Source organism: Triticum urartu, chromosome 7, assembly GCF_003073215.2.
Source record: "Triticum urartu cultivar G1812 chromosome 7, Tu2.1, whole genome shotgun sequence".
Taxonomy (NCBI): Eukaryota; Viridiplantae; Streptophyta; class Magnoliopsida; order Poales; family Poaceae; genus Triticum; species Triticum urartu.
In genome coordinates this window covers 711,930,432-711,941,957 of record NC_053028.1, presented here as the reverse complement: position 1 = coordinate 711,941,957, position 11,526 = coordinate 711,930,432, and the positions used below count along the sequence as shown (strand labels likewise).

The 11,526-nt window shown below is 44.4% G+C and overlaps 1 non-coding gene and 1 pseudogene across 1 annotated transcript; one reads left to right on the top strand and one right to left on the bottom strand.

Annotated features, from left to right (window-relative positions):
- The first annotated feature begins 8,257 nt into the window (after positions 1 to 8,257).
- TRNAP-AGG lies at positions 8,258 to 8,329 on the top strand. Its single transcript has one exon. It is a non-coding gene; the product is annotated as a tRNA-Pro (tRNA).
- A 1,937-nt stretch (positions 8,330 to 10,266) lies between these two features.
- LOC125521763 lies at positions 10,267 to 10,976 on the bottom strand (annotated as a pseudogene).
- Between the last annotated feature and the right edge of the window lie 550 nt (positions 10,977 to 11,526).

Here is an 11,526-nt window from a genome sequence, read left to right as displayed (position 1 = left end):
TATTGGCAATGGCTCCTCTAATTTTTTTCTGGCTAGGTCGATGGTTACTTCATGAGCCTCTCTCCACCACTTTCCCAGCCCTCTTTTCACACCGCACAAAGCGAAATGCTCTGGTCAGGAAATTTTTTATGGATGGGATTGATTCAGACTCGCATAGTTGGCTAACCTTAACCACTTCCAATGAACTACCTTCTTTGAGACTTTTGTTGCGGGATGTGCACCTCACTGTAGTTCCAGACGACAGATCCCTGCTCAATGACACAACTTTCTCCACCAAAGGAGCCTATGATGTGTTTGCTTCTCAGTTGTCTAATCTTACCTCACTCACATTTGGGACTCAAAGGTCCCTAGTAGGGTTCATGTGTTTGGGTGGTTGTTCTACTTGGACAGATTAAGCATTCTAGAAAATTTACACCGCAAGACCATCATTGAGTCATCGTCATGTCCACTATGTAATGTAGCTCCCCAAGATTGTGCTCATCTGCTCTCTTTTATTTTGCGGGGAAGTGCTCATCTTCTCTTCCTCTACCCCACAGCCACCTCCATTTGGACTGCGCCTACAGACATGTTTCACGCCACTAGTTGAGTTGTGGAGCTCGCCATGCCACCCGGGTTTGCCTCCATGGGCCCGGCCCTTTACTCTTTTGCTTATGCTCTGGAAAATATGGGATGCTCACAAATGGGGAGCCTTTTAGGGATGTACATCACTCCCCAAATGATGTAATCAGGGCTATAATCTTTGACCTCACTTTCCGGTCTCACCGTCTCAAGTAGGCGGACCAAAAAATCCATGTCGCCCTGTGGCGGGATTTTTTTCTCCTCTCGCCTCATCTAAACCTTGTTGCTTATTTATTGTGACAGGCAGTTGTACTTTTGTGAGAGAGAGAGAGAAGAGAGAGAGTGTGTTTTCTATCATTATTCCTTTTGATCTTAATGTACAATCTTAAATTGCAAAAAAGCTGAGAATCGATTCAGGGAAAATATTTATATATTCCATTTTCATATGGGTAGACAACCATGGACATGGCGAATGGAAACCGATACAGATCTACACGATAGAAAAAGTGGATAAATATATTGTTAAACATGATTGTGTGGGTGTATGCTTATTTTCATTTGAATAAACATATCCTCTATTCCTAAGTAGTAGAATCTCCCTCTCTCTCTCTCTCGGCTCCTCTCCCTTCCTCCTCCGGTGGCCTCGCCGACCAAAGCATGGGAGGGAGAGAAGTTTGGCCCTCCTTGTATATAGTAGGCTAGGTTCGAGGTTGTGGCCTGGATTTGCCATGATGGCGACTGGCGTTATGTCATTCTGTGCAGCTTGCAATGGTCGGCGGTGTTGTTTTTATTCTTCCTTCATGGTGGAGACAAACAGGAGGTGAAGGATCTTGTGCGAACTCCATAAATAAGCATGCAGTTCCACCGAGATGATCCACCATGGTGGTTTCCATCCTCTCTTCTCGCCGCCAAGGTGATGTAAGAGGATTTGGCAGGAAATCGCAACATGGCTCGACTGCCTATTGTGTTTTCTCATCGGATCCGAGCTTCCGATGAGAATGCTGTCTTGCCCTGATCGGAAGTAGGGCCTCCAGCTTGACCTCAGCTGTTAGATCCATCATGATGATGAAGGTGTAGCAGAGGATTTGCAATGAGCTGGAAGCTATAGATAGGACCGTGAACATCAAAGATGGTGGTTATAGAGGAGCTATGGCGGCCATTGTGACCTGTCGGTCTTCTCCGACGGCCCATCCTATCTTCTGGCCTAATGGCGGCCCAAGCTATTCCTCCCGGCCATGTTTCCATAGGGGAGGCAGTTCTGCTTCTGGATTGATTCCATGGCATGGTGCCATGGAGGTCTTGTCGGGCCAAGTGGTGCTGTCCCCGGCGCCGGCGAGCTTGGTTCTGGTAGGAGCCACACTTATACCCGATTGCATTCCTTTTTCAATGTAGGGGTGCTCTTTGCAAAAAACAGGATCTTATTGTCCTTTTCTATTTTCCTTGGGTCCTGGTGTAATATGTACCTTGATGATTATCTAATGGAGTTATGGGTCTCTGGGGACCCTACTACTGTTTAAAAAAACTGTAGCATCTCATTATGGAATTTTCTTACATTTTGATGATGGCATGTCATCCCTCCCACGGTTTTCTATCCCACCGCATTTTTTCTTCTAGACTTGTTCCGATTGATATTTTCAGTAATCTTTTGGACCTATTAAACAACAACATAGTGATTATTACATACTGTACTAATCAATTATTTCCAGCTTGCATGTCGACTCCTTAGTGTCATGATTTGGTCGAGCGAGAGATGGTTGACTGGCTAGAATGATAGTTTACTTGCAGGGCCGGTCATGAGAAGTTGGTGGCTGAGGGCGAACCTAGAAGCCGGGGCCCCTTAATATAAACTTCTTCAGACATTTACATAGACGGCATTTTTTCTTTCAATATGTAGCTATATAAAAGATGCACATGCTGCTTATAACAGGAAAAAAACACATAAGGCAACAATGCTTACCTCAGCCGACATCAACACATCCAGTGCCAACTTCATGTATGTTCTTTTCTATAAGTTTTTTTTTTGCTTTTTGATGAAGGATTAGACCCATGTTCCAAGCCATGTAGATAATGAGGAATGAGAGTTAAATTTCATTAATTGTGAAAATTGTTGAAGAGAGTATTCACTATATTACTTGATATCATATATAGACCCGAAACATAGATTAGTGGCCACTTTTATCCTCAAGATCTAAGTTGAAATCTTTTACGACCGTCTGAATGCACTTGACAGTGACTACAATTTTCCTGGAGGGGTATAAGTCTTAATCTCAAAATCGAGACAGTACTACAAATATACGGTAAAAGAGAAGCGAAAGACTGGTTGGATGAATACATACTTATGAAAAACTAGATGAACTCATGGTTGCGACTCGTGGTATCGAGGATTCCGGGTCGCCGGTAGGCGGCGGCGCAACACCAGGTTGTTGCGCACATCGGCGATAATGTGTCAACGAACAAGAATTCCAGTCGCGATTGATGAAGAGTCGAAGACAAAACGAACATGCGAATGATCAGATATGACGAGTGACGATGCTTCACATATCGCTAACAGCAATTGGGCCTAGCCCATCTACACCCGTTCGTGCCTGCTTTTCTCCTTTAATTTTTTCCCCTGCCCAATATGTTTGCTGGGCTATATTACACATACATAGCAAATCATGCCCCCCCCCCTTGACCTCGGCCGAAGGCCGTCGCCCCTCCGACCATACACCAGGGGCGACCCTGTTTACTTGGCCGGCTTGTCCATGTTTTATACCAAACTTTTATATTTTTAAATTTACTTGTACAATGGACAAGCAAATATGTTGTTTAGTAGTATAATTTTCTGTTAGCTAGATGGTGTAGTTAATCACATAAATATATTGCTAAATATGAGTTATAGCCTGTTCTTGCTATACATTTCTAATGTGCTATATTGCTAAAAATATTAAAATATATATTATTCTATGCACATATATTTTGTTTGTATGTACATGTGTACCATGTATTTTAGTATCGTTGAATAATATCATAGAAATCTCTAAAGCGTATTAATATCTTAATAGTGGTTTCCGGTGTATTATTAGCTAGGTATAAATCTTTAGAAACTTCTAGTGTAGAAATTGAACCGTGGGGAAGATGTGTCTCGCAAGTTGGTTTCAATAATAAGTTCATAACATGTGCTTGCTTTGTACTCCCTCCATTCCACAATGCAGTGCTTCCTCTATCCTCGTGCTTCAACTTTGACCGTAAATTTAACTATCAAGACTGATTGCGGCAGGAGCAAAAGTTATATTAGTGAATTCGTATTCGAAAGAAGTTTTTAATTATGTAACCTTTTTTCCCGCTGCAGTCGGTCTCGTTCGTTAAATTTATGGTCAAAGTTTGACCTCAGGAAACGCGAGCGCACTATATTTTGAAATGCAGGGAGTATTTGTCAATGAAATAACATCACTTATAATAATCACCGACAAACACAAAAATGATGTCAATTCTACTCGGTGCTCTTGAAACCCATCCGATTTCCTTGTCTTCGTGGAAGCAAAATAGGCCACCACCAACGGACATTGCGCATTAGGTGTGGGAATGCTTAGAGCATCTCCAGCCTTTCGTTTCTTCAGGGGGTTTGAAATATCGCCGCCTAGGGGCGAGCCGGTGCTAAAATTGGCGTGGGGGTGATTGGGTTCCTAGCCGCCGTCCCCAGGCGCCGATTTCGGCCCACTTTTGGCGCAAATTTGCCCACTTTTGGCGCAAAATTGGCCCGCTATCAGTGCAAATTGACTAATGCCGGCCCATATTCGCCGTGCTTCGGTGCAAATTCAACATAAAATATATTTTTTTATCACATAGTTCATCACAGAAAATCAATAGAAATCAAATAGTTCAACAACAAATAGTTCAATACAAATTATATAGTTCAACAAATAAAAACTCATATTTCATCACACGTCGAGCTAGGCGTTGCCCTTGAGCCTCCATAGGTGCTCCACCAGATCCTGCTGCAGTTTTTGATGCACTAGTGGGTCTTGGATCTCCTGACGCATATTGAGAAAGACCATCCAGGTAGGCATGCGGGGGGGAGGGCGAATCTGGACGTGCAAAGATGCGTTTTCGCCTGACAGTGGTGGCCCAGATGCTCTTTTCCCTTCTGCCGGAGCCGCGAAGTTCCCCCAGTGCGCTGGGTTCGGCCTGAGATCACCGGGCCCAAAAACGGGCCGAGCCGACGGATTTCAATGTCTTGGGGGCGCGACTGGGTTTTTTTTTCCGGCGTCGGCGTGAAAAAAGTCGCCCTGAGGGGCCTGTTGGGGGCGCGGCTGGAGATGCTCTTAGTTTAGCCCCCCCTACAGTGTATGGAACAAGTGGTACATAGTTGTATGTGCCATGTTACCAATCTCAATGGAAGTGGATGACCATTGTGTATGAAGGGGATGAATTTACTGAGAGTTAAGGTAGAGACAGATTGCTTGCATGATAAGAGCATCAAGGATGATGTCGGTCGATCGCAGGAAGAAGAACCTCCCAATAGTGATCGTATATTTATGTACATAGAAATGCAAACTTGCTGATCGATGGATCATACATTTATGTATATAGAAGTGCAAACCTGCCGAACAAGAGATTGTTACAATCACAACTATTAGTTCTTATCTACACTGCAGATGCACTTCCTTAGGTTTGTTATAGGCTACGGTCTACGGAGACTACATACTCCTTCAATTCCAAACTATAAGTTATACTAGTATTATTCTTGTAAAAAGTCAAACACCCCTATCTTTGATGAATTTGTAGAACATGTATGGAACAAAGGGCATTTGGTCTAGTGGTATTATTCTTGCTTAGGGTGCGAGGGGTCCCTAGTTCAATTCTCAGAAAGCCCCATAATTGTTTTTTCGCTGTTTTTGTTGTTGAAAATAATAATAATTCTGCTTAGACGCCATGAAAATCAAATTCCTTTTCCAACTTGGGCATGTACATGTGTGGGGGTACAAGCGGACGGACGGCGAGGCAATACCAATTGTGATTCTTGTCATGACAAGAAAGAAACCGTGATTCTCGGCAGAAAGGAAGTATTCATTTTTCTTTTGCGAGAACATGTATTCACTTTGATGAGTGCACGTACGATAAAGATAATCGGACCATCGACCGATCACAGTGTGACTCTTGCTTGAGAGCAACTTGCACACCACACATACCGATCAGCATACGTATGTGACTGCACACAAAATTCCACCTTTCAAGAGCCCTTTTCCGCTTTTCTCCTCGATCGCAGATACCTCATCATCATTTTTTCTTGTTCGGGATTGTTTACCACATGTGTCACATGGTTGTAGCTCATCATCATCTCATCAATTCACACACCATCTTCATAAAGCACGTTGTGTGGCATCTTCATAAGCACGTCGTTTGGTAGTGATGAATCCGTCCGGGCCAATCAAGAATGACCAGCAGTGTTATTACTGACTAATGCCTACTCCCTCCATTTTTAAATATTTGTTTTTCTAGAGATTTCAACAAATAACTACATACACAGTAAAATGAGTGAATCTATATTTTAAAATATGTATATATATATATTTGTATGTGATAATCTATTTAAAATCTTTAAAAAGATATAAATATTTAAAAACGGAGGGAGTACATGTTATCCAGGTCACTAATGCCTGTCGTCAGGCCGCTCACACTGACCCGACCTTGGTTGCCTTCCGCGAGCAACGAGAGGCTGGCGAGCTTGGTGATCCATCGGCTCTCATTGATAGCACCATCACATTTGACGTGCTAGCAGCCCATGATGACTACCACGAAGGCATCAAGAAGTCGCTTCATCGTCTCTGCTGCGACTTCCACCTGCCTCAAGCTCGAGTGTGGCTGCATGGTGTGCCAGCGCAACAAGATGAAACAACTCCACCCAGCCGGCTTGCTTCTACTACTGGTTGTTCCCTCCCGTATTTGGGAAGATATCGCCATTGACTTTATAGAAGGGCTTCTCAAAGTTGATGGCAAGTGTGTCACACTCACGACGTGGACCGTTTCTCCAAATATACTCATTTGGGGCACCCCTACACGGCTGAGACAGTGGCAAAGGCATTCTTCTCCAACATTGTCCGCCTCCATGGGTTCCTGCCTCCATCGCCTCTGGCTGCGATGCCGTGTTCACTTTTGGCCTTCAGATGGCTTTTTTCACGCCTTGACGCACTCGTCTGCATATGAGGCCTGCCTTTCATCTACAATCTGACAGACAATCTGAAGCCGTTAATCATGTAATATCCATGTACCCATGCTGACTCACCGATGACCGTCCTCGCCAATCTTCAATGGCTGCCATGGGACGAGTATTACCGTTTGGAACTGCCACCTCGTGCTCGCATTCACAATGTCTTCTATGTGGGTCTCCTAAAGAAGTACCTCCGGAGACGCCTCCGGAGACGCCTCCAGGACTTCCAGCAATTTTCCAAGAACATGCACATCCGACTCCTCACAAGGCGTTGCGAGCCCACCTTGCCAAGGGAATGCAACCGATCCTGATTTGGTGGGAAGGCCAATCGGCATCAGCGGCCTCATGCAAAGATGTCACAACTTTCAAAGAACGCTACCCGACTTTCCAGCTCGAGGATGAGCTGTTTCACAATGCAGGGGGATATGTCATGTGGGGGGCGACTTACAGGAGGCGCAAGCCAAGTCCTAACCAGATGGCTAGGGATGTGTTCAAGTTCAGTTAGTCTAAATAAGGTAGTAAGATTGAAGATAGGAAGATTTTTGTCCCGTAGAAGGTCTTTAACCTTGTTGGCTTAGCTGCAAAGCTGTATTGTGCTACATATATATAGCTCCCCTGGACGTGGAGGAAAGCAAGTATAAATCTATTCGACCTATTTTCCTTGATCCTATGCCCTGGTGCCCCATCCCAACCTCTCTTTCCAGCGATAGGTCGGCGTAGCTACCGACCGTGCCCTATGATCTCCCGCAACTAGTACCTGAGATCACTTCCGTTCCTTCTATCCAAGTAGGCCCGCGACACTACATGTAGCACAGTTTCTTTCATATAGCTAATAGTTTTCTTTTTGGCAAAAAGAAAGACTCTAAGTTGTACATTTTTGTAACCTAGCTTTTTATAGAATCCTAACTTTAATTGTGATAGTTTTTCGCTATTTACTTACTCCATTGCATTCAGAGATATATTACTAGTTAGAGCTTAGTTTACCAGCTGCAACCTACAGCTTCCTTTTGCAGTAGCGACGCTTGCGTGAGAGCAACGTGTACACCACATGTACCCACATACACATGTGACCGGGATCGGTCTCTCAAAATAGCTAAGCTCCCACACAAAATTCCCCCTTTCAAGAGCCTTTTTTCCCATCATGGCATCGTCTATGCATACCTTATCACCGTCTCATCGACCACACTTTCACTTACAACAGAGTTAAACATCGGTCTGATAAGAAACGACGACACGATCTTCATAAGCACATCAACGATCGACCGTGTGTCCCCGTTAAAAGAAACGATTGACCGTGTGGCAGTATGTAATCTATCTGGCCAGCAGCAACTCAGAATGGCCAGATAGCGATATTACTGATGTCTAGTGCCAAATCATTAATCATATATAGTTTCTGAATATAACCACTATCCATTCCCTCTGTTCCAAACTATAAGGCATATTGTTCTTTTAAAAGGTCAATCTCTGCTGCGTTGTTCTTCATATGTATAGAAAAATATAGCAAACAAAGGGCATTTGGTCTAGTGGTATGATTCTCGCTTAGGGTGCAAAAGGTCCCGAGTTCAATTCTCGGAATGCCCCAGTTTTCATCTTTTTATTTTTTACCATTTCCTTATTTTTTCTTACCATGTGTGATGTAACTAGCGAATCAAAAGTCATGAAAATCAATCTCTGTGAAGTAACATTGTACTCACAGATATATATACTCTTCTCTTCAAGGGGACGGGGCTCTTAGTACTCCTGTCCAATGCTGGTGGAATCGTCTTCTTTGCCAGAGCTTGATTAATTTGCTAGCTAGCTGCAATGCAATCTCCCACGAATCAAGGTAGGCAGGCACCGCCTGTCCAAATGTGGCTGTGATGGATCTTTCAAGCTAGCTAGCTCCCACACGAAATTCCCCTTTTCCTCATCAGAGTTTACATCAACGTCTCATGAAGTCACGTTTTCACTTCCAATAGAGTCAAAACACCAACACGATGTAGACATCTCCTGGTCTACCTCTACGAATCACAATAGATCGATACAAGTAATAGTTTTTTATTAGAAAAGGAGGATGACCCTGACTTCTGCATCTGAAGATGCATGCAGTCATTTTATTAATTATTCATAAAGATCTTACAAGGTCATACATCAATATGTCTGAAATCGTCATCTTAGCAACATCTGTTGCTACTCCTGTCCTCAGGGCCGGCCCTGTGCATAGGCAGTTAGTGCGGCCGCCTAGGGCCCGTCCCTGGCATGTTTCTTACGTACGGTATGTGCGCACTGGTTAATAAGAAGAAATTGATTCAGCAGGCCCAACCCACTCGGAGAGAGACACCTCCCTTGACGCACACACGCACCAGATTGCTAATCACCCCTAGAAAAACCAGATTGCTAATCGCTTCGTTATTTTACCTGAAAAAAAATGCTAATCGCTTCGTTCTCCGGTAAGCGCCCCAAGGGCCCCAACCTCGCTAATCGCTTCGTCTCTCGTTCTTTCCCCAAGGGCCCCAACTCCATCTCCTTCACTCCCCAGCTAATCAACCCAAGTCCCAAGGAGCTTCCGACTCCAAAGAGACAGATTAATGAACTTTTCTCCATTCTTCTACTCCCTCCTTTTCGGTTTATAAGGCTCAATTCAAAAATCTCACCAACCAAAGTAGATGATGAGTGGTGGAATATTTTTTGTAGTTTGCAAAAGCACCCAATTAATGCTCTTGTTTTCCTCAAAAAATTATGTTTACGAATGTATTAATTGCAATGCATGCATGCATATAGTGCATGCATTGGTCAGTTTTCTCTTAATACTTGCATGCAATGATTTAATGCACCTTAAAGTCTGAACATGTGATGGGGAACAACCAAATTGAGCCTTATAAAATGAAAATACTAAAATTTTGAGATAAGCCCTATAAACCGGAAAGGAGGGAGTATCTAGTGCATGGCGACTAGGCCTAGGCCGGCGGTGGCGTCCAATTGTTTTTAGGCTGCAAGCATTTCAGGTAATTGTTGTAGCAATTGAGAACCTTGTCTAACTCTTTTCTTTTTTCTAATGGAGAGATCATTAGGCTTGTTTTCTTTCTTTTTAAGTACAGTTGCAGGCAGGAGATAGCAAATCTTCAACTCGTTTCTCTCCCAAAAAAACGTACACCAAAATAGCATGAAATTAAACACCCTAACATTAGTTCTCCCAGCACACGACCAAGGCTCAGCAATCAAGCAATTGTCTAGCATGTAGCTGGTGCAACTATGCCTGAGAAAACACGGTGCTGACACAAAAAAGGTGCAACTCAAGATTTACGACCAACTAAATAGCAGAGATCAAACAAACAACCTAGGGAAGAGATCAACTGAATAACAATTTCAACAATTACATTGGAATTAATTATGATTTGGCTCAACGAACACGATGCATGAATACAACGACCCACATAGATGGATATAACAATTTCAAGAAATTAACTGAATGTCTCATCCTAACCACCAAAACCAAATAAAAATGAGATGAGATCGACACATGTAGTTGGCCTCCTGGCTTACATGGGAGGGAAAGGACTCGAAGCGAAACCCATATCAAAGGACTGCATCTGCATCATCATATCACTGCTAGAGAAGTTGGTGCTGGTGTAGCCACCGTAGACCAGGGTGTCGAGGTCCCCTCCGGAGCTCACCATGTCAAGCCGGCTCTCCTGCTGAGGTGGTGCCGGATATAACGGGGGAGACCCCATGTCTATGCTACCGGTGGCGACACATGGAGCTGGCGACGGTGCCTGGGAATGGATTTTTTCCTTGCGTTCGGTAATGCTCTTGAGAAGCACGTCCACCTTGTATCCAACTTTGGTGAGCTCCTCGATGTTGAGGCCAACGAGGCCCGAGAGGTCGCCATGCATGGTTTTGTGAAGGAGGGACCTGATCTCGCCGTCCTCGCACTCGTGGCGGGTCTTGTCGACCTGCTCCTGGAGCTTGTCAATGCGCTTGGTGATGAAGCCCTTCTGGTTCATCACCTCCTTGCACCTCCCCAACTCTGGAATGCTTTTGAATCGATTCAAGATACCCACCGCCTTGGCCTGGGAAGGGAACATCTCTGGCGCCGCCTTGCCCTCTTCGTACACTAGTACGCAGGTCTTGGCATCGCACAGGACGGCTAGTTCGTCCGCCTTCTTCATCAGGCCCTTGAGACGCTTCTTGAATCTTTTGCGCCGGGCCGAGTCATGGGGATGTACTGGAGGGTCACATTGCGACCCATGGCTGGCAAGAGGATAAAACCAGCGAAGGAAAGGAAAGTTGATGGTTTCGGCGAGGGAGGAGGGGTGAATTTATAGTGGAGGGATCACCGTGATTTGGTAAGAGATTATTGTGACAGGTATGAAGAAGATTGCCTTATTTAGTACTTCTGAACACGATCGAATATCTAGCAGATCTTTGACCCGGCCTTAATTGTGCCCATCTGTAAATTTGGCGTCAATTTAAACCTACTAACTTGGACATGATAGCGCATGACCTCCCCCCCTCCCCCCCTCCCCCATATGACGAGAGCGAGACATATCATACACGTGCTAATGGTTTCCCCACGATGTGTTCGTTCGTGCTAGAACGCTTCACGACGACACGGTGACATCCTTCAAAGCCCATCAAGCCGTGCAAATGAATTGGCCGGACACAATCCTTTCTCCTATCAGCCAGGCCCATAAAGACACTAATTTTGTACGAAACAAGTAAAAAATAAGCACAAAAACCACATGACTAGAAGGAACAAAGAAAGCTCGGAGGAAAAAAAAGAACAGACTCAAATCCTA